Here is a 20003-nt window from a genome sequence, read left to right as displayed (position 1 = left end):
CTCCCCCACCCCCCACCACAAACACCGGTGCTGGTGCCAGTGCCGGCATTGGCTTCTTCGGCCACCCACCACCCCATCTCCTGCCCTTGCTGCTGGCTTTTTCACATCAGGGGGCCCGAAAACTATATCTTGCAGGGGGCCCCCAAAAATTGCGGGCTGGCCCTGTCTGCTGGAGTGTTCTAATCAGAACCCTCCATCATGCTGCAGTGTCTCATGTATTCAACATCCTGCATTTCAAAATGGCAGTAGGAGCACTCTAAAGCTCGTCAAATGAGCCTTAGTTAAAGTGCCCGTGCCACCATTTTGAAACATGGGACACTGAATACATAAAACTTTGTGGGCATTTTAATTATAGCAGCTCTCAAGAACTGCTCTAGTTAAAATGCCCTTCTGCCCACCCCAGAGCATGTGTATAGGTACCCATAGCTTTTGAATTTCCTCAGGCTGATATAGAAACTAGGTCTATTACCTGGCAAGTGCTCTAGGCAATAGGTTATTATAAAATAAAGTTTGCAGTGGTAGCACCTCTGGGTGTGTTATGGCATGAATGAATCCTGTTCAGCACTTTCAAAGAAGGTCTACCATCAGGAGAAGACTCCAGGCTCTGACTCAAGTGGCTAAGCTCCAGAAAGGAGGAGTAGTTCAGATACATCTCTGTTTAACTAGTTCTAGGCAGTTTCTTGGTGAACATGTTGGTTTCTAGATGCCTAAATGCCTCTGGGTTTTTCTTCAAGGGCCAGGCACAAAAAAATTAGGTGTTGTGATGTCTAACCTGGATGTACCCTTGGCCTTCTAGGGATCTGGCTCAGAGTTGGCAATAAATCATCAGGATCATTGCAGGTTTCAACAAAGCAAAACCAATAAACACACAAAACCATTAAAATCCTTTGTTTGAAGAGAAGAGAAAATTAACATACTCTATTATCAAAGAGAAGATGACAAACACTTGTCTGGAATGGTATAAACAGGGGATGATCCTGCCTTGAGCAGGAAGTTGGACTAGATAGTCTTCTGAGGTTCCTTATTTTTCTAAGATATTATGTTTTTATGAAACTTATGGTACAGGTCTGCAAGCTATCTTCAGACACCTGTGTTTTGATTTCAGTGGGACTATGCACTCAGTTATGCATGTGTAGTGAATTGGGACCCATAATAATATCAAATATATGTGCACATGGTTCCTAGATTAAAATAATTCAGTTGTGTCTTATTAGGAATATTTGATGTAATTAGATCATCTTAAATAAACATTAAAAATCAATTGTTCAACCACAGTAGACGGTTCTTATATACAAGCTGTATGCCATGCCATTTAGTCCATGCTCCATCCCTGTACCAGGTGAAATTTTGCTAATTGACAATCTGTCACATGGGCTGATCCAGGCCAGATAAGTGTAGGAAGCACACAGTCCTCTACTGTTCTAATAACTTGACATTTATTGACTTTGTGGTTTCCTGAAGAACTAGTGCATAGGATACTAATTTGGTGTAATAGTAATGTACTGATAGCAAGAGGACTGGTAAAAGACTGATCTTTATATCCTGGACCTAGTCCTATGATAGGCATGAGATTTACAATATATATTTTTGTCATAAGGCAGAGGTCAGTAACTACTGCTGCCAGTAGCTACTTTTACAGTAAAAAAGATTAGATTTGAAAAGCCAGCTGGATTGATAAAGCTGCCAGTAATGATTAACAATCTGTAGAGCATCATTTCTTCCATGTGGCAGGCAGTATATTTATATTACACACACAGAACAGCTAAATACTGCTACAAATGTATCCTTGTGATATTAAAAAAAATAACTTTTGGTAAAAAAAATAATTAGAAATGATACCTTTTGGCAAAAACAATACACTTCATGGATGCTCAAACATTTTTGGTGACTTTTTAATGTGAGAAAAGGAACCCTTTCAATATCTGAACTTTCGGAAGTGCTGACATGTTCTATTTATATCCTGAACTGATATTTTTTCTGGCTGCACAGTACTAGCTATGGACTCAAGTATAGTGTAATTCATATATAGAGAGCACAATGTTCAGTAACTGGGTTGCAAATATAAATACAATAGCTAGGTTGGGAAAGGGGCCTATTTAGGGGAGAACTGTGTTGCATGCAAACACGTATACAAAATGATAGCAATTGGAAACAAACAAATAGATGCAAACGCAGAAAGGAAAAGGAATTTGAAAAAGCAGCTCTATGCTTTGCAGCGTTAAGACGCACAGTAACTCCTAATTAAAGTAAAGGAAAATAATGAAAGGTATGGGTGAAGGGAGGAATAAAATGGAAGGAGAGGTGGCACTGAGAAAGACACCAGTTTTTCCATCAGATGCATCTACACGTCCTCCATTCAAGTCGGTAAGTGTTGTATGGGCATTTTAGATTCAAACTGTGTCTAACAGGTGCAGAAAATAAAATGGCAGTAATACTGGCATCTCATCCACCCACTCTGGAGCTATAGCCAGAATTATTATCATTTGAGTTTGGCTCTGCCTCCAAGCCTCTAGCCTTAGGGGTCCAATTACAACAATATCATCAGTTTCCGCTACGTTTTGTAAGTCTGTCCCTAGACAGAATAATTGCTTTATTCCCAAGTCAGAACACATTGTTGAAACTGGATATAGAGGCAACAGGTTGAATAGGACATGCAAGGATGGCTTGAGAAATAGATACCAGCTCCAAGAGACGCCTCTTTTCTATCTTGATTTTTCCTACAGACATGAGTTGATCAACTATCTCTTATAATAGCAGAGGAGTTTATGATATTTTAGTTATAACAAAATAGTATGTATTACAGGAACTTTTGGGGGAAAACTTGAGGAACTATGAAGAATGAAAGTTATTTCAATTGCCATGTTGGACCTTTAACCAATTGCACTTAAATAAATAGAAAACTTTCTGTTGAACATTATTGAAAAATGGAGGTGTTCTTAAATGGATACAATTCTTCTGAATTCAATGGAGTCTAAAAATCAGTCCATTTTTAATGGCATGCATAAGAGAACATAAGAGGTATTTGAGGCTATGGCCTAAATCATTTCTACCCATGTTTTCGTTCAGCCACTAAAATTTCAGGACTTAACTAACTTAATATGCATATCTAGGCAATATTATTTTGCCAGGCAGCTGCCTGGCTGGAGTACAGGCCTACTCTGTATACAAGACAAGTGTTTAGCCTTTGAAAATAATGAATGCCTGTCTACCTGAATTATTTAGAATGAAAACAGGCCACAGGCTCACACAACTGGAACAGTTTCCATCTATGAGTATGGAAATATGTGGTCTGCTTTTGAATCTAAGCTTGCATCGTTATCAGAGCCTTATAATTTATTCCAGCCATGTCCAATGTTTTAATTAAAATGTACATAGCATCTCCTTCAGCACTGTAATTTACTTTCTACTAAGAGAGGCTCATTTATAATAATCTATGGGATGGAGGGTGGCAACAATCTGGAACACAGCACACTGAACAACAGCATTTTTGGGTAAGCAACACTGGGGAAAATCCTATTCTTGCAATAAGTTATATGATTTCTCTTATGTTTCAGTAAGTTTTCAAAAGGGCTCAATCCAAATGTCTTTTGTGATTTCATGTAAACCGTGTGAGCTCAGAACTTTGCTTTCACTTGAACACAAATGAGAATTTATGGATTTATTATTGCTCAGACCTGCGTGGGCATGCAAGAATCCGAGAGAGAAAAGCTGGCTATGAGCTGAATAGGCAACACACATAACAAGGAATAAAAAGCTCAGATAAAGGTGTTATGAAACCTAGGAAAAATGCATTTGAATAAAAACTGAATATCTTTCTACAGTATTGCCAATCCTTTATATTTCATGGATTCTTGCTCCTGACCTTTTTTTAGCAAGATATTCATGGAGAGAGACTGTGTTCCTGTGAAACAGTATTTGCACTAGGAATGAGTCTGTCCATCTTGAACAGTTGTTGTGGATTGGGAAGCAGAAATGCTGTGTGAATTAGGTTACCAACTGCTACCAAGATGCTCATAGAATGTGCCCCAAATTGAGTGTGCCCAACCTACCCACTCTTACTCATATACATCAATCCTGAACTGGAACTATGAAATAGTTTGTGGGGGTGTGTCTATGCTCACTTTCAGGTAACTGTGACTGACCTTGGGAGTAGCAGTGGGGAGAAAACTGGAGCATTTTTACTGCTACATTTCCATGTAAGAAAGAGCAAGTAGGCAAAACATGCTCAAGAGAAGGAGCTCCTAACAGTGCTAGGGATGCAAAGCAGACATACCCTAAGTGGCCTATATAAGAACATGGGAGAGTCAGGAATTCTGACCTACTTAATCATGACTAGAAGGATATCAGGTAGTGCCTTCTATTTATTTCAGCTGCCATATATTTATAATCAGCAAGTGAAAGTTTTAAAGATTCTAATGATAGTTAAAAATAAGTAGAAATCTCTGGGTTATGTAAATATCATACCTGAAAGGATTTACTTTAGTGTACTTCTTTCAGCTGCTTGCTAATTTTATAACACCACGAACAGATGTTTTCAGTAATGGAATTCTCTGCAAAGCATGTTATACTGAACACTAAGAAAGTGGCCAATATTTAATCAACTAAACTAGTTCATTACCTAAAAGTATCTCAAGAATATGCTGCCTTCAGCCAAGGAAGATGTGGGCTGAGAGCCAGTGTGAAAAGAAGTCCTTCCCATGGCAAGAAGAGTAAATGTAACTTTTCCTATCATGCTACCTTTACTTGTACATTTGGGTTGCCAATATTTTCTCACACATTATTCCATAAGGTACTGGATTGGATGGCATACCTGTTGAAATCTACAAGATTGGTGGTAAGGAACTGGTACTAAGACTCCATGAATATATTCTATGAATTTGGAACAATGAAGAGATCCCTGAAGACCTGAGGAATGCCAACATCAAAACTATCTTGACCATCTTCAAGACAGGAGATAAGTTTGTGTGTAGTCTTTCTGGACTTTAGGAAGGCCTTCAACACTGTCTCTCACCCCATTCTCATTAAAAAATTAGGAGATTGTGGTGTCGATGCTCACACAGTCAGATAGGTTGCCAGTTGTCTGGAGGGCCGCACCCAGAGAGTGGTGGTGGATGGGTCATTTTCGAGCTGGAGGGATGTGGGCAGTGGGGTCCCCCAGGGCTCAGTCCTCAGGCCCACACTGTTCAACATCTTCATCACCGACTTGGATGAGGGGGTGAAAAGCACCCTATTCAAATTTGCAGATGACACTAAGATGTAGGGAGAAGTGGGCACTCTAGAAGCGAGGGATAGGCTGCAATTGGATCTGGACAGGTTACAGGGGTGGGCAGATGAGAATAAGATGGGATTCAATACTGACAAGTGCAAGGTACTGCACCTAGGGAGAAAGAACCAGCAGCATACTTACTGGCTGGGGAACTCCCTTCTCCTCAGCACAGAGGCAGAAAAGGATCTTGGAGTCATTATAGACTCCAAGATGAACATAGGCCACCAATGTGGGGACACAGTCAGGATGGCTAACCGCACCTTGTCATACATCCACAGATGCATCATGAACAGGTCCAAGGAGGTGATCCTCCCCCTATATATGACATTGGTCAGGCTGCAGTTGGAGTACTGTGTCCAGTTCTGGGCGCCGCACTTCAGGAGGGAGAGGGTCCAGAGGAGAGCCACTCGCATGATGAGGGGTCAGCAGAGCAGGCCCTACGAGGAGAGGCTATGAGACCTGAACCTGTTCAGCCTGACAGGGTGACTAGGATCTGGAACCAACTTCAAAGGGAAGTGGTGCTCGCTCCTACTCTGGGGGTCTTCAAAAGGAGGCTAGACAGACACCTTGCCGGGGTCATTTGACCCCAGCATTCTTTCCTGCCCATGGCAGGGAGTTGGACTTGATGATCTGCTCAGGTCCCTTCCGACCCTAGCATCTATGAAACTATGAAGACCAAAGTACTCAGAAAATCATCTCTGATCTTCAATCTGCCAAACAACTGCACCATCATTGTGCACACTGAGGAAAACCTCCAAGCTATATTGGATCTTTTCAGAGAAGATTGCTGAACTTTGGGCCTCTCTCAATATTGAAAAGACCTGAACACTTTCCCAACCTTGAATCAAGGGATTGCTGCCACTGACGAGTTTCTCACACACTGACCATGAAACCCTTCTTTGGATTTATTAGGGGAGTTTTCCTGTGTAGAAGCAAAATGAGACAGAAACATTCTGAATGACTGTCTCCGCACCTGCACATCAATCTCATTCAAGTAAGACACAACTCTTCTATATGCACTAACAAAAAAATAAAAAAATAGTTACTGCAGAGTTAGTAGACATGTTGTTTTTATTCTAACAATAGGTGCTGTTTTTTGGATATTGCTAGTTACATATCCTACCATTAAACTCTTGAGTCATAGAAACACCTACACTCAGCTTGCTTGTTTGGATTGATTTGTCTGACTAACTGGTGAATAGGCACAATTACATTATGGCATAAGTGCCAGGCAATAATAGATTCAGATGGGCAGCTGCAAAACACTGAGAACTGCTGTCAGTGCACAACTAACAATCATATCACCACCCACCAAAATATCTTCTTAGGGATGAGATCACTACATAGCAAATGTATTCCAAACTTAAACTTTCTTACTTTCATGGCAATTTTTATGCAAACCATTTCTTGAAATTCTCACATCACTCTGGACCTAATAGATTAATTCAGTTCAGGAGGAATAGCAGTTCAAGATGAAACCTCAAATGTTGAAAGATTTGGTTGGGTAAGTTTACCAACTAGACAGTTCACAGCAACTATGCATACACTGAAACTTTCCTAGCTTTTCCTTACAAAATATCTATTTATTTTCCCATGGGTTCCACTTAAGACACTTTCTTCAGCCTATCATGTATTTGTTTTTAAGTTAAGACTTGAGAAGGATGCAAGACTGGCAGCTAAGAATTTTCAAGTCCTCTTTCTGCAGAATATATGTTTCGTGGATAGTTGCATTTCAAGTTTCCCCTTTCAACAGTCTATTTCTCAGCTCTAAACTCAAAGATCATATCTAGATGGGAAAAAGGTGGATCATTTTCTGTGCACGTTAATTCCTTGCCTTCTCTCATAAACACTTCCAATGCTTACGAAACTTAGCTTCAAGTTTACCTTTTGCATTACAGATATAAAAACTTAGAAACTAGAAAAGCATTATACCCATTTAGAAACTGACCAGGAGATAGTAATGTTATTTGGCTGTTATTATTTTGAGCCAAATTCATACTAGTGAGCTAGAGGTGAAAGCTTCAGCTCTTAGCACCAATCCCCTAACTATACATACAACTGTCCTTTGGCTTCTTTCTATTTAATTTGTTTATAACTTATGTCAAAGCTGACAGGATTGACGTTATTGTCTCCCTAGTGATCATAAGAACTGTCAGTGAGAATTCTTTAAAAATAAAGAAACTACCATTATCGGAATGATTATGTAGAACTCTTCTATTCTCTTTCAAGTAATTTAGACAGACACACTTGGTTCTGTTATTTAAAACAACTGAATTTCTTTTCAACGTAAAATAATTGCTTTTGTGTATTTTTACAGAATTCATTGGCTTTTTTTGAGCTCTTGGCTCAAAGCACTGCAACTTCAGAAAAACAGCACTGTGATAGGATGCAGGAATCAAGACATGAAGCTAACTATGAACGGAAAAGAAAATTGACTAGATGAGCTTTATTATCTCAGAAAAGTAAAAATCCAAAAAACACCACCCCTCTCCTAAAACAAGCCAAAAAGCACAATCCTTATCTTTTTAGGGTATGTGCAGATGTTATATTTAGGTCCGCCTGACTAAGGTAATCCGTGTGGTCATATTAGATCAAGTGAGGTGAATGTCTGATGTCTGCACATACCCTTTGATGTATAAGTATTCTGGGAAATGCCGAAGAATGATAACTGTAGTACAGCACACTTGTAACTTGTACCACATGCATTTACTCAAGGTTTACTTGAGGAAGTTGTTCGCTTGATAACTTTTATTGTTGAGTTCCTGTTACATCTTTTAGTCTTCGTTGGGTAACTAAACATCAAAGATCAAAATAAACTATTTGTGCAGTTCCTAATAAAGATGGAATATGAGGGCTGCTATTGAAAAATTTCAAGAATTTTTTTCCAAAAATGATACTAAACTAGAGGGAAAAAAAGTTTGTTCGTGACAACAAATGCTCTGAAATTATAACAGTGTGGGAGTGTCTACATGTCCCCCCCCAGTGCAGTTGTTACTGTGCCAGCATTTAGTATTTGCGCTGTCATTTAGAAGTACTAAATGACAGTGCAGTAACAGCTGCCACTGCACTGTCCCAGAGGCGCACGGTTATTTTTTAGCAGCTATGTTGCCGTAGCGATGCACTATAGTAAGGTAGCTCATTGCTTGGTGACGTAGTGTTGGCATCATGGTTTGTGCCTGCTGATGCTATGTCACCATAGCAATTAGCCATGTCACCACAGTGCATCACTAGAGCAATGTAGCATCACATGTAGATGCACCCTATTTGTAGTATTTTTATTCCAGGATGATTGTACTCCATTTAAAACAGAAGGTAATTAGAGAAGGCTATCTGCAGACTTGAAAAGGAGAGCACCACATCATGCCCCTTAATGGATGAGGAATGCCCATCATACATGCATCTTAACTCCTACACAGAATGGGAATCAGCAACTCCAGATCACTACTTTGCACGGCTGCTTTGGAGTTGCGCTGTCAAAGACAAGGGTTGGAGCCAGAGGTGCATCTGGGCAGTTTTGCACTCTGGGAAGTGGTGGCATACTGGGTACTGATAGTGGCTGGACTGGCAGCGGTAGCACCGAGCCAGCAGTGGTGGTGGCTGCTGTTTTTGCACTCTATCCCAATCAGTGCTTGGGAGTGGTGCTGCACTGTTCTCACACTTAGTTACATTATTGGTGGGAATTATAATCCTCACAAAATAATGTGGGTCTCCAAGTTTATAGCTTGGACTTTGCATCAGCCATCTCAGATGCATGCAGATCTCTCAAGTTTTCAGGTATTGAGACACAATCACATAGTCATTGAGGGCAGTGGGAAGAATGACTGCATATGTGGGAGCTCTTCCCTGATCATGCCACACTTAGTCCTACTGATATTACTGTCATTTTAATGCCCTCCTATGAGTCTAAGCATACAAGAGTGTAATCTGGCCTAAAGTAATCTAATTTTTCATCTACTGTCATTTAAAATTAGAGCCTATTTCTGTAACAGTGATCTGAGCAAATATTTCAGATAAATATTTTATGAAGCAAGTTTGTCAGAATTTTTAGTGTTAAAAGAAGAGATAAGCAAATTTTATCCTTAAAATTACTTTTTAAAGCAGAATTCTGAATATAACTTATTCTCAGAAGCATTTAAATGCTGCAGGCAATGTCCATAGCCATATTGCAACTTTTATTTTTTACTATTTTTCTTAATAGTGTCTCTACATTCCATTTACACAGGCAAGTCTAAAATACATAATTGTAAAATAATGAAGTAGACTCAGATTATCATTTTAGCTGAAGCATGTAGTATAGAAATAGATGTAGCCATTTCTAGGTGAAATAAATGCTTTCTTTTCCTGATGATAGAATGAAAATGCCATCACATAGTTTTACATATTGTGCTGGTTTTGCTGATTGTTTAATCTGTCCCTATTTTTTCTTCAGTTTAAGTAAAGAATGCATTGTTATTCTGGGAATGCTGAATTAAAAAAAAACAACAACAAAGAACAAAGATATATTTTTTCCATGCTCATTCCTTTGGGGCTTATTTTTTGTTTTCCTTGTAGCTGTAAAAGTGAGTCTGAGTTTATTCTTCATAAAAGCAAGGAACTGATCATGTTATTCCTGTCTGTAGACAAGAACCATGCAAATACTGCAACATATCCAGGAAAATTAATCTCAACTCAGACTTGTTTTTTGCTGAAGGGATGAAAACAAAAGAAATGCTCTACATACTGATCCACAGCTAAAATATTATCATCAGTGGCTACAAAGTGTTAAATTCTCTCCCTGCTACCCAAACACACAGGGCACATCTACACAAAATGCTAAAAGTGCAGTCAACTAATTCAACTGCACATCAGTGCATCATGGCAAAGCTGTGGCAATGTACTAATGCACAGTAGAATTAGTCTACTGCACATTAGCATCTCTTAAAAATTGTGTGCCAGCATTACTGCGCAGTAGTGCTGATTACTGTGCATTAAGCTAGTACCTATTATTACAGGTACTAAACTTAATGTGCTGTAATCACGGCACATTAATGCATGTGTAGACATGCTCCCAGATAGATAAAATCTGTGTTTGACTTGTCTAATACTCTTGTTGTGGATACTAAACTAGACTGGATTTTTCCTGTGCCAGGTTAGGAACTGCAAGCCATGAAATGGAAAAACATTTTACAACTTTGCTAGTCTTCTCAAAAAGTTGGGCAATGGATCACACACAGTTGATTTCCTAGGTCTAAGAATGACTTTGTTCATCTTGACAGAAATGAAAACCTTATTGACCATAACACTACTAGTGAATGGTTTGATTTAGAACAATGAACTATTTGTTTTGACAGTGTATCATTTTGCAATTTCATCTCATCTGAGTTTACCAACATGATTTCCAACTCGCTGATATGTTTAAATTTGACTTCAGTCCACAAAAGGACGTGATTGGGAAGCTGAGCATTCTTACTCCCAGTGGAGATTCTACCACAGGACCCTTCATTAGGATTTACATTTGCACCACATGAAATGAAGTATAAATAGTCTATTTAGTTTTAATGATCTCTGATTAAATTAAAACTGAAGATATAGGTAAAAAATCTTATTAAGGAATACACAGATTGCAAACATCTGGAGCTATGGCTTTCTCTATAACTGCTAGTTAGAAAAATATCTTTTTCACAATTTATTCCTGAATATTCCCTTTTCAGGCAATCTTATACATAGAAGTAAATGTATAGAAAAAAAATCATTTTACTGTTGTTCCTTCTTCCACCCATTAACTCCCCCCCCCCCCATTCTCATTTCATCAACTTGTGCACCACCATTAACAAAAACTGTAAAACCTGAGGTAGGGACTGATTTTTACTACAGGTTTGTATAGAACTTAGCCCATCAGGACTAAGCACAACTGTAAAGGAAATATTTCTTGTAATAAAGAAAACTAATGGTAGGCTTGTGTTTGTTTCATTTCTTCTGCTCATAAATTTAGAGTTAATATTTCTCAAAAAGTGGTTAAATACTGACCAAAAAGTAGACAAACCAAAATCTTTATCTGTAAATAAGAGCAGGTCATTTAATACTATTTTCAGATTATTTAAAGGGAAAAAATTACAAATACTTCATACTATAACAGAACACTAATATATAGGGGGGGAGAGGTAGGATTATAAATTGGTATAAATATTGATAACTATTTTAGGTCTCATTCGCCAAGCACTGGAAAGCCCAGTAGAACTAGCTGCCAAAAAGTTCCTTTTTTTATCTTGCTTAAACTTCTTTTTTTCTTAAGTTTCATTCTCTTAAGTTTCTGTTTTTATCCTTGTTCTATCCTGAATGCATCCTTTCTCTCTTTAGTGTTATGCTCTTTGGAAGTTCAGATTTCACAGAAAACTCCATTCCTATTCAAATAAGTGACACTGTTCTGAGTGCTTTTTTGACAATCCAGTCACTTATTTCAGTGCTTTACAGGAGGGTGTGCTACCTCAAAAGTCTGAATCTATAAGCCAACACAACTCAAGTGCTGTGTTTTTTTGGAATTATATAATCGCTGATGCATAGACTTAAAGATTTTCCTAAGTTTAAATAGTTAAACAAGTTAAAATAGTTATAGATATGAAATATTCCTTGGCAATGTTTGCTTATCTTAGTTTCAGTATAACAAATACCCCTGAGGATGCTCTGAAAAGGACAAGCAATGCTCAAAAAAGGAACGATATTGATAAGCCATAGCATAGATATGGAATTGTAGGGAGATAATTTCTTTCCAAGCAATGGCCACCTCCCAGCTGTCTCGGACGGCCGGAGCCGACTCGAGATGATTCAAATATTACTCAGTTGTTTGGGCGGGCTGGTGAATGGAGAGGCAGACACAGCTTATTGGTTGCAAAAACTGTACTTACGCCGCCTGTAGCCGCGACGCAGGTGGTCCAGTCGTTTGAACAACTATGTCAGTTGCTCCAGCTGGCAAGACTCAGGCCAGCTAATCCGTCCACAAATTAAGCCGGCAGGGAAAGGGTACGCCGAGGATTGCGCTCGGTGACAGGGAGAAGAATCGATAGGTGATCAGTCTATCGATCAGTTCAGCCACAAGTCAGATCTCTTTAGAGGCACTCTGCAGCATGCTCAAAGTTCTCCGACTTGGGCGGAAGTCGCACGAAATTTTAAACGGCCAGCAAGCCAATTACTAGCCGCCACGTAGGAATAATTTAGAACTGGCCAATAGCGGAACACAAATTTACATTCAAATGGCGGGATCTCTCTTGCACCGAGGTTTTTCTGTTGCAACAAAAACCTTTTGCTGTGCAAGAGGCTCTCATGTGGAGGGAAAATTCCATCGTGCCGAGGCACCAAAATCACTGGGTTGTGACACCAGCTACCTCCAGTGGTCAGAGTTGTTACCCAAAACTTACATTTTATTGATCCAGTAGTGTTGGAGTGATACTGTAGTCATGATATCCCAGGAATTTTGTGTGAGAGAAAGATTTTTGTGGGAGATATCTTTTATCAGAACAACTGCATGGTTGGGATAGACTTTCAAATTCAATGCATTCTTGCAATGCAAGCTTTTAAATGTAATGCATTCTTCTTTAGGTCTGAGGAAAGCACAGGCACAGGGAAAGATTAAAAACAGCTACTTAAAAGAACGTGGTCTACACTCAAGATCTGGAACAACATATTGCACAATCACCCACTTCATCCCCATAACAGTTTCCCTTTCAACAACTGACTTGTCCTCCACCCCATGGGCCCAAAGGTGACCTCTCTATATGCCAGCCTCTTCATGAGATACTGGAAGAGAAACTTTTAGACAACTGCACCACCAAACCTGAATTCTACCTGCATTACAGAGATATTATTTTCATTATCTGAACTTAACACCTGGACTCACTGACTTCCAATGCAGGTTTAAGAACTATCATCCCTGGATCAAATCCTCTCTGGAATATTCCTATATTAATATCAACTTCTTAGATACCAGGATCCACACCCTACAAACCATTGTATAGAAAAACGACAGACAACCATACTTACAGCCACAAAACCAGCAATCATCCCAAATGCTCCAAAAAAGTTGTGATCTACAGTCAGGCCCTCAGATACCACCACACCTGATCTGAAGATAAAAATTAAGACACCCACCTTACCTTCATCTGCCTTTATACAACAAGAACACACCAGCAGGGAAATAGACTATGTGTTTGTAAGAAGCACCCAGGTGCCCCGTAGTAACCTGCTACAATACTAAAAGACACTTCTCTGTGATGACACACTCCTCATGTTCACCTACCACCCAGCACTTTAACTAAGAAGCAGAATTGTAGCAAAACCCCCAGTTTTTCTTTTTTGTTAATTTAAAATGCATTTTCTCCCCTTCCTCAACCATTTCTGACTTGTTCTCTCCCTCTCTATTCCCTATAGATAAGTATAAGTGAGCTAAGACATAGGATAAGCTTCAGCATTTTATTTTGGTAGCAAGTTGCATTTGTTTTGTTTTTTCTCCTTCTTTATATTGTATAATTATTATGTTTATACTGATTTTTACTGTTCTATATTACTGTTTTACTGATACTAAATGATTTAGGCCTACATATGTAAGTTAGCATAAACAATGTCAAGTTGCCATTTTGTTTGTCAAGTCTCCATCCTGTCCCCAGGCCTAGTTGTGTAACCCATGACTCATACCTACCCCTCCTATGTAACTTGGTTCCTGAATGACTGGGGATGAATGAGGGTACTTGAGAGACAATGGCAGTAGGTCTAAAAATAGGACCCTCTGAATGACCAAACCATCAACGCCAATACCTGAATCAACGATCCAGCCATTGGAACCAACCTTAGCATTCAAGAAACAAAAGATGAGGCAACCCACCTTTGTGCCAGGCTGCACATGCTCAGTAAGAACACCAGGAGCCCTCTGGAGCAGGACTGACATTGCCTGGACAGGCCCTCCCCATAGGAGATCAGAGGTAGTCTGCCCCATAAAAAGGGGTAGTGAAGACTGACTCCTTGGGACATCCTCTCCATCTGGACCAGCACCATGCCACACCACCTGTCCACCCAGAGGCCCTGCCAGCGATTCCCTCTGGACAACACCTGCTGGACAAAGACCCATTTCCAGCCTGGATAAGGTAGCTATTACCCCCCAACCCCCTCTTCAACCAAGGACGTGGACTCTCTTTCCTTCCCTACCTGGACTCCAACCCTATCACTGAGTCTCTTTCTCCTGTTGCCATTGTGAGTGCTTGTGTGTGTGCGTGTGGGGGTGGGAACCGATAACTTCATGGGGCTGTGTAGTGTGTTGTCTGTTTAATAAACCTGTTATTTTGAGTTGGTTATATGTGAGTTGGGTTTTTGTCTGTTTCCTGACTGTCTCCTCCTTGCCACCACTTATCTGCCCCGCCTCCCCCAATATCTCAGCTGTCTGCCTCAGTTTCCAGCCCCAAGCTCCCAGGTTTCTGCATCTTTCTCTTTCCTGGCTGTCTCCTCCTTGCCACCGGGCTTTTTCCCTTGCATGAGTGACCTCGAGTAATCCTGGAGCCTCTTGATCTTAAGTAAACCCAAGCCTCAACTCCTCATCCAGGTTCTCTCTAATGCCAGTTCTGGCAACTTTAAGTCCATATACTGTAACTCTCTCTCTCACCTTAACCTTCCCCCAAGTATCCCAGCTACCCCAAGCACACACATACATACTGTACCATCCAACTTAGGAACTTACCTGTATGTGTAGGTGGGTTGTATATGTGTGAACTGGTGTGTGTGTGTGTGTATAGATGTCATTGTGTACATGATATACAAATTAGTTATCTGTGTATGTGTACTAAGCATGCGGGTATGGACTATTGATTTTTGTCCAGCTTTTGGGGTGTGTAGTATATGTGCTTGAACTGGTGATAGGTATGCATGTGCCTCGACTGGTTTGGATGTGTATGTGCCTGAGTTGGTAGTGTGTGTGTGTGTGTATGCACCTAATTGATTTGTGTGTTTGTATATGTGCAATTAAACCCCACTCCCTTCTGTCTAACAGTGCAATATTGAGATCCTGAGAGTTGGCCTGACCCCACAGGGCAACAGAATCATCAAACAATTACAGTCTATAGTCCATAAAAATCAGAGAACACTTTTTACAGAGCACCCACTCGTTCTCTGATCTCACTATTCTTGTGCTCAAGGGAAATTTGCAGAACACTTCTGAAAAGTGAGCCTGAGAACTAAAATTCATAAGCTGGCTGGATACTAAGAATCAAGAACTAAACTTTAGTATTGATGTCATGGCATGCTACAATCTACGTGACTCCAGATCTTCTTCATACTTCAGGTGATAATGACCCTTTCCCCTTTTGAAAGGCCTCAGTCTTCCATGCTTCTGGTTAGCCTTTTTTCTCTGATTTGCTTGTCTGCAACCCCTGGGAATTTCTCTCTCCTCCAGTTTCCCAGACATGCAAACTGTTTTTAAATATTTTTCTGCGCAAGCTTTTCCTCTAGACCTGAAGAAGAACGCATTGTATTCAAAAGTTTGTCAACATTTATCCAACCATCATGATGTTGGTTCAATAAAAGGTATCATCCATAGAAATCCTTCATTTCTCATTTCACTGATCCAGTGTTCTGAGGAATCTCCTGATTGTGTGGCACAAACCAGAGACAGGTTCATAGTTTTGGTCCTGATTATGATAAGAAAGATTTCTCCAGTTCCAGAGTTGATTCAAAGCCCACTAAAACAAATGGGAGTTCATAAAGACTCCAATACATTTTTGTTTAAGTCTTAATTGAGGATGATGAAATAAGATATTCACTGAAGTATGGTAAAGCTTCCATTCCTATAAACAGAATTTCTGGGCTGGATTCTCTGGAGTATGCCTCTTCCTTTGGATTTTGGAGGGAACAGAAATTACACAAATTCCCTTCTTGAGACACCAAATGTAAATCTAGCCCCACAAAAAACCCCAAAACTTGGCACTGTAATACTGGTTGTTGCAGAAGCTGCCTTTTTACTGACTTTTAGAATCTACAGCCTAATGTATAACATACAACTCTGGTACTCCCATCCACTTCATCTTTGCATATCTTGGAAAAGAAGTGGAGAAGCCACTCTTGGCACACCATAGTAGCTGTTCTTGATATCTGTCTGTCTCTGGCATACTTGAGAGTTTAATTTATAAGGTGCATCTCTACCATGCCTTCTGCCTGAAGTCATACATGAGAGCAGCCATAGGGAATGCCCCACAAAATAGCTTCTCTGCCTCATAACAGGATTTGGTCTGTGCTGAATCCAAGTGGGAGGACAGAGACATGCTGCTCAGAAGCATGCTCAGGAGAGCTGCTGACATATCACAGACAGGCAAATAATGAGACTTCTGTTTCTGAGCCTGATTCACAACCTGGATTTCTCCTAGATTTTGGCATCTAAGTCTGTCTTTTCTCATAAAGTGATGGAGGAAATGGTGCCACTTCATCCCACTCGTATCAAATAGCATAGTGATGAAGTACTCATACCTAATATGAGAGGTCATCTGAGGAAACTGGAGGTCGTGTCTTCCACCCCTAATGTGAACACCATAAACCAGGGTTGGCAACATATGACCCCTGAGCTGGAGCCAGTCTGTGAAGAGCTCCAATCTGGCATGGAACTGCATTGTGCTCCAATCCACATTGCTTCCCTCCACAGTGGAGCCTGCAGCTCTTCTGTGTCTTGGCTTACCCTCACTACAGAGAGGCTGGTGTTCAGTGAAAGTAACCACAAGAAGCTGCCTGCTCCAGGAACTGGACACGTGTGGCCCAGGAGATCCCAAACAGCAGCCCACACTGGCAAGAGGTTGCTGACCTCTTTGTAAGCAACAGACTACAATGCATGCTGGAATGAGGTGACCCACTGCCTACTGTTCAAGCTGCTGCTCTTTCATGGAAAATTCACTAGGTCATAGAAGAAGAGACTATAGCCTTCAGCTGGGAGACAGAGGTACTATTTGCTTCATGATTATGGTCCTCATCTGGAGGGAGAACTGTATCCTAATACTTATTCCAAGTAATAGTTCAGATAAAATGTGTAAATATGTACATATTTACTGTAATAGAGACTAAGGTTAGAGTTTCTCCCATCCCAGGTGAATACCCTAACCCCACTAGGCTTCAGATTTATTTCCTCACTCAGGCCCACTGAGTAATTATTCTGTAAATGGAACAGGACTGGATTACAACCAGTTAAGCAGAGAAATTCCAAATTTGTGGATCCTGACAGGGCTTAAGCACCTAGCTACTCAGCAATGTCTAGACCTAGGTAGTTCTGGGTATGCCCAGAATCAGATATTTAAGCACCTAAGGAACTTTACTAATGAACATTTACAAACATGAAGGGTTAAGGTGGCCATGGAGCAGGTGTTTTAAGGATATAAATATTGAATTTAGGTACTTACAGGAGCAGTTTGACAGCACTTAGATGTGTATGTTCTTTTGTTCATCCACCCAGTAGAATGAATTGAGCCAGCTTTTACATTTTCTGCCATGGAAATCTTCATAGTTTCATATTTTCTTGGGTCAGAAGGGACCTGAACAGATCATCAAGTCCGACCCCCTGCCCTGGGCAGGAATGAGTGTTGGGATCATAATACCCCAGCAGATATCTATCCAACCTCCTCTTGAAGACCCCCAAGGTAGGGGAGAACACCACATCCCTTGGGAGCCCATTCCAGAGCCTGGCAGCCCTAACCGTAAAGTAATGCCTCCTGATATCAAGCCTGAACCTACTTGCAATCAATTTGTGGCTGTTATTCCTTGTTATCCCAGGTGGTGCCTGGGGGAACAGAGCCTCACCTATTTCTGCTGGTCCCCTCTGCTGAATTTATATACAGCCACCAGATCCCCTTTCAGTCTTCTCTTGTGGAGGCTGAATATATTAAGGCCCTTTAGTCTATCTTCATAGGGCCTGGCCTGCTTCTCCCTGACCATGCGAGTGTCCCTCCTCTGAACCCTCTCAAGATTAGCCACATCCCTCTTGAAGTGCGGTGCCCAGAACTGGACTCAGTACTCCAACTGTGGCCTGACCAATGCCACACAGAGAGTAAGGATCACTCTCCTGGACCTGCACGTGATGCATCTGTAGGTGCACGACAAGGTGCAGTTAGCCTTACTGACTGCTTTCTCACATTGGTGGCTCATGTCCATCGTGGAGTCAACAATGACTCCAAGATCCCTTTCAGCCACTGTGTTGTTGAGAAGGCTGTTCCCCAGCCTATAGGTATTTTGCAGGTAGATGCAGCACTTTGTACTTGTTTGCATTGAATTCCATTCTATTCTCATCTGTCCACTTCTGTAACCTGTCTAGACCTAGTTGCATTCTGTCCCTCCCCTGCAGTGTGCCCACTTCTCCCCAGATCTTTGTGTCATCAGTGAATTTGGACAGTGAATTTGAATTTGCTTTCCATGCCCACCTCCAAGTTGCTGATAAAGATGCTGAATAGCACAGGTCCAAGGATTGACCCCTGGGGAACTCCACTTCCCACATCCCTCCAGCTCAAAAATGACCCATCCACCAACACTCTCTGGGTGTGACCATTGAGCCAATTTGCCACCCATCTGACTATGTATGCATCAATGCCGCAGTTGCCTATTTTTTTATGACCATGAGGTGAGAAACAGTGTCAAAGGCCTCCTTGAAGTCCAGGTATACGACATCCACCTCAGCACCCACATCCAGGGACTTTGTGATCTGGTTGTAATAGGAAACAAGGTTAGTCAGGCAGGATCTGCCCACAATTAACCTATGTTTGTTGCCCCTGAGCATTACCTCCCATGCTGGGCCCCCGTAGATGTACTCCTTGATAATTTTCTCAATGGTCTTTCTAAGGACTGAGGTGAGACTAACTGGCCTATAGTTACCCAGGTCCTCCTTTCTCCCCTTCTTGTAAATGGGGACCACGTTGGCCCTTTTCCAGTTCTCTGGGACCTGGCCAGAGCACCATGAGCACTCTTACAGCCGTGCCAGGCGCCCTGCTATGACCTCTGCCAATTCCCTCAGTGCCCTCAGATGAAGAGCATCTGGACCTGCTTATTTAAACATGTACAGCCCCTCCAGAAGTTCCCTAACTAGATCATCCCTGACCTTAGGCATGACATTGTGTCCCCTGAGCCTGTCCATAATCCTAGTGGGGGAGTTGTCCCAGTCCCTACTCAGGAATATGGAGGCAAAGAACTTTTTAAAGAGATCAGCTTTTTCCTTTGCTGCAATCATGTGATTGCCAAGCCTGTCCTGTAGGGGCCCCACATTACCTGGTGCCTTCTTCTTACTCCCTATGTATTTGAAAAAGGACTTTTTGTTATCCTTAATTCTGGTCGCCAGCCCTAGTTCTGTCTCTGCCTTGTCCTTCCTAACTGCCTCCCTTCAAACATGAGCAACAGAGGTGTAATCTTCCTTGGTGATAGCCCCTTGCTTCCACTGATTGTATGCCACCTGTTTTGCCCTCAGGCCCTCCTGAATGCCTTTACTGAGCCAAGGGGGCTTTTTAGCACTCTTGCCCCTTTTGGTTCACATTGGAACTGATTCCCTCTGAGCTCGGAGGATCATCTCCTTAAGAAACACCCATTCGTCCTGGACGCCGATCTCATTGAGGCTCCACGTCCCCAATGTCTCTCTTATTAATCTCCTTAGCTCATTGAAGTCAGCCCTCCTGAAGTCAATGACTTTTTCCTTACTGCTTGCTTTCACCACCTTGCGCCAGACAGTAAATTCCAGCAGACGATGGTCACTAATGCCTAGGTAGTC

Source organism: Alligator sinensis, unplaced genomic scaffold (assembly GCF_000455745.1).
Source record: "Alligator sinensis unplaced genomic scaffold, ASM45574v1 scaffold1223_1, whole genome shotgun sequence".
NCBI classification, from domain to species: domain Eukaryota; kingdom Metazoa; phylum Chordata; order Crocodylia; family Alligatoridae; genus Alligator; species Alligator sinensis.
The sequence above is the reverse complement of the archived record's forward strand: the minus strand, read 5'-3'. Positions refer to the sequence as shown.